This window comes from Salminus brasiliensis, chromosome 8 (assembly GCF_030463535.1).
Source record: "Salminus brasiliensis chromosome 8, fSalBra1.hap2, whole genome shotgun sequence".
Taxonomy (NCBI): Eukaryota; Metazoa; Chordata; class Actinopteri; order Characiformes; family Bryconidae; genus Salminus; species Salminus brasiliensis.
The window spans coordinates 29,172,556-29,177,642 of NC_132885.1; positions in this window are offsets into that span (position 1 = coordinate 29,172,556).

The window sequence follows — 5,087 nt, forward strand, 5'->3', positions numbered from 1 at the left end:
TGCATAATAATTTACCTCAGCAGTACTAATAATTATTTACCTCAGCATTGCTAATAATTATTTACCTCAGCACTCATCAGTTCTAATAATTATTTACCTCAGCAGTGCTAATAATTATTTACCTCAGCATTGCTAATAATTATTTATCTCAGCAGTGCTAATAATAATTTACCTCAGCACTCGGCTAGTGCTAATAATAATTTAATCTCAGCAGTGCTAATAATAATTTACCTCAGCACACAGCAGTCCTAATAATAATTTCATCTCAGCATTGCTAATAATAATTTCATCTCAGCAGTGCTAATAATAATTTACCTCAGCAGTGCAAATAGTAATTTCATCTCAGCATTGCTAATATTAGTTTACCTCAGAGTATGCATAATAATTTACCTCAGAGTCTGCATAATAATTTACGTCAGCACTACTAATAATTATTTACCTCAGCAGCGCTAATAATTATTTACCTCAGAGTCTGCATAATAATTTACCTCAGCAGTACTAATAATTATTTACCTCAGCATTGCTAATAATAATTTACGTCAGTAGTGCTAATAATAATTTACCTCAGCAGTGCTAATAATTATTTACCTCAGCAGTGCTAATAATAATTTCATCTCAGCAGTGCTAATAATAATTTACCTCAGAGTCTGCATAATAATTTACCTCAGCAGTACTAATAATTATTTACCTCAGCAGTGCTAATAATTATTTACCTCAGAGTCTGCATAATAATTTACCTCAGCAGTACTAATAATTATTTACCTCAGCAGTGCTAATAATAATTTACCTCAGCAGTACTAATAATTATTTACCTCAGCAGTGCTAATAATTATTTACCTCAGAGTCTGCATAATAATTTACCTCAGCATTGCTAAAAATGATTTACCTCAGCATTGCTAATAATTTACCTCAGCAGTGCTAATAATAATTTACCTCAGCAGTGCTAATAATGATTTACCTCAGCAGTGCTAATAACTATTTACCTCAGCAGTGCTAATAACTATTTACCTCAGCAGTGCTAATAATTATTGAACTCAGCAGTGCTAATAATTATTGAACTCAGCACTCAGCAGTGCTAATAATAATTTACCTCAGCACTCGGCTAGTGCTAATAATAATTTACCTCAGCACTCGGCTAGTGCTAATAATAATTTAATCTCAGCAGTGCTAATAATAATTTACCTCAGCACACAGCAGTCCTAATAATAATTTCATCTCAGCATTGCTAATAATAATTTCATCTCAGCAGTGCTAATAATAATTTACCTCAGCAGTGCAAATAGTAATTTCATCTCAGCATTGCTAATAATAGTTTACCTCAGAGTATGCATAATAATTTACCTCAGAGTCTGCATAATAATTTACGTCAGCAGTACTAATAATTATTTACCTCAGCATTGCTAATAATTATTTACCTCAGCACTCATCAGTTCTAATAATTATTTACCTCAGCATTGCTAATAATAATTTACCTCAGTAGTGCTAATAATAATTTACCTCAGCAGTGCTAATAATTATTTACCTCAGCAGTGCTAATAATAATTTCATCTCAGCAGTGCTAATAATAATTTACCTCAGAGTCTGCATAATAATTTACCTCAGCAGTACTAATAATTATTTACCTCAGCAGTGCTAATAATTATTTACCTCAGAGTCTGCATAATAATTTACCTCAGCAGTACTAATAATTATTTACCTCAGCAGTACTAATAATTATTTACCTCAGCAGTGCTAATAATTATTTACCTCAGCAGTGCTAATAATAATTCCATCTCAGCATTGCTAATAATAATTTACCTCAATATTGCTAATAATAATTTACCTCAGCAGTGCTAATAATTATTTACCTCAGCAGTGCTAATAATAATTTACCTCAGCATTGCTAATAATTATTTACCTCAGCAGTGCTAATAATTATTTATCTCAGCAGTGCTAATAATAATTTACCTCAGCATTGATAATAATTATTTATCTTAGCAGTGCTAATAATAATTTACCTCAGCAGTGCTAATAATTATTTACCTCAGCATTGCTAATAATTTACCTTAGCAGTGCTAATAATTATTTACCTCAGCATTGATAATAATTATTTATCTCAGCAGTGCTAATAATAATTTACCTCAGCATTGATAATAATTATTTACCTCAGCAGTGCTAATAATTATTTACCTCAGCAGTGCTAATAATTATTTACCTCAGCATTGCTAATAATTATTTACCTCAGCATTGATAATAATAATTTACCTCAGCAGTGCTAATAATTATTTATCTCAGTAGTGCTAATAATTATTTACCTCTGCATTGCTAATAATTATTTACCTCAGCAGTGCTAATAATAATTTACCTCAGCAGTGCTAATAATAATTTATCTCAGTATTGCTAATAATTATTTACCTCAGCAGTGCTAATAATAATTTACCTCAGCAGTGCTAATAATTATTTATCTCAGCAGTGCTAATAATAAGTTTAAAATTAAACTATTCCACAGTCTCACTCACTCACCTCCAAACTAACCAAAATAAAGAAAAAACACACAGGATAAATTAGATTTTTGTAAATTACATAATTTATATCATGTGGGTCTACACAAAGCATTAAAGTAATGAAGTTATGGGTGGAGCACAGGCCGTTAATATGAGTGCAGACAAGAGAACAGAGCCAACCCCTACTGTACAAATCCTACACAGAGTGAGTGGAGACTGTAGAAGCTAAACATTACATTAAATGAATGAAAAAACACCCAAAACCCCAATTAATATAACATTAGTGCTAACTCATCATCTACTGAGGGACAAGTTCATGAAATATCACTCCTAATTTTCTTATTAATAATACATTTCAGTAAGTAGTTTCACCAAGCTGCCCTGAAACCATCAACATAGCTAACAGTAAGTTAGCTAGCTAGTGCTAGCTTCATAGCCGTCTTCTCTGAAGTAACTTCATGTTATTCAGTATTTTTGAGTTTGATTATAACTTCACTAGCTAAGTAAACTGTCCATAATGCAGTTTATTACATTTATGACCATGTATCTCATATTTAGCACATAACACAATATTTGACCCTCTTTAAAACGTTAGCTGGTTAATTCTGAATATTCAGCTAGCTCGCTAACATGCTAGCTTATTAGCGACTAGCTACGCGTTTTACAAAGTCTCAGCTAGCTAGCTGATACCAAATTAAGCAAACAAGATAGAAAAGGCGGTTATCAAATATATTTATTTTGAACAATATTTACACTTATATCCACAGTAATCTTACAATATCCACACACCCCAGCGTTGTCACAAAGTGCAGTAATGACGAGGCTGTGTAGTTTTTTTCTTTTAACTGTTTATCTGAACATCAATCTTCTTTCCATCAGGTCAAATTCCACCTATTTCTCCTTCCTCGCCCTTCTCTTTCCATCCTCGACTGCTTAACCTCTCTCCATCATCTTTCTGCTGCATCTCTATCTCTATATCTATCTCTCACTATTCATCTTTTAGACCAGTTGCCAGATGTCCACCTCTGTCCTTCTGTTTTTAACAGGAATATAAAATAAAAGGTTGATAGAAAACAGAAGGTTGGCCTGAAACAGAGAAGAAAGCTCAGAGTAAATAGAAGTCTTATTTCTAGAGGAACAAGATACACTTCTCATCTGATTACAGTGCTTCAAGTGTTTGTGCTAAGTAACAGTATTTCTTCACCTCTTCCAGAGCGATGAAAGTAGACAGAATATCATGGCCAGAGGCGATGTCATCACCCAACAAGTTGTCCGTCAAGGTGGTGGCCATCTCTTTCTCCGTCTGGGCCTGGAGCTCCCGCTCTTTATTGATGGGCAGGTTTCGGACCTCATCCACAATCCTGGATGAACACATTTACAGTCAGAGCAGTGCATCATTCTACGGTCCAGGCGGACCTTTTCATAATAGCCGTTGACAGACTGAAAGTAAAATAAGGTGTTTATTAGCTGTGCTGTTGACCCATACTTCATCAACTTCTGGCGAATCTCCTGGAACTCATTCCGGTCAATGGCCAAACTTAACAGGACCAGATTTTGTCAAAAGTCAGGTTCGTGAGACACCTGTCATGAGACTGTGTCTGGCGCTGGGTCATGCTGGTTTATGCGACTATTTCCTCCACATGTACCAGATCCTTCTGGGATTCATCTTCTTCTGACTGTTATTGTGACAAAAATAATTCAGTTTGAATAAATATAGAGAAAGAAAAATGACTTATATGCAGACAATATTAATATGTTCATCTTGCGTATCTTTAAGTAGGGGGTTAAACTGGGTATTTGCACACTGTTGTTCTCAGGAGGTGAAGCTAGGATGTAAAGCAGGCTTACCTTAGTGGAATCTGCTTCCACAGCTAGTTCTTGATTCATGATAATCACAGAACTAAAAATGTTCAGGAAGATGAACCCACAGCTGAAGATGAAGAAGTACACCAATGCAGCATAGCGAAGAGCTTCATCCACACTGAAATGGACAGAATATTAAATTAGACAAAACTGTCAGTAGAGCGGCTATAAAATATGAATCTTCACCAAATACAAACGTGCCAAAACAGATGGACGTACACTGAAGTTTACTGCACTCGCATATGTTCACCTAGTGTTCTCTTTCAGAACTGACACTTTTACTTATTTAGTTATAGTCAGAGATCCAGACAAGAGCTGCTTACCCCTTAAATCCATAGTAGATTTTAAACCAGCCATTCTGGGTGATGCAGATGAACAGAGTGTACAGGGCTGTAGGGAAGTCTCCAAAAGCAGATGGAACTTCATCCCCAAACAGCATCACTCCACACAGGCCAAACATCTAGAGCACAATCAATAACAGAGCATTTCAGACACAGCGTACAGCATTTCACCATGAACAAAACACAAGTACAGAGACCTTATCTTTTGGATCGTTTCTGAGATTTTATCATACAAATACGAATTGTGGAAGAGCACATACCACCATGAAGCACATGATGAGGATGAAGATGTTCAGCAGTGCAGACATGGAACGGGCGATGCTGTTGAGTGCTCTGGAAAATCCCTCGGAAAAAGCAAACAGCCTTACACTCCGAAAGAGTCGCAGCGTTCTGGAAAAGG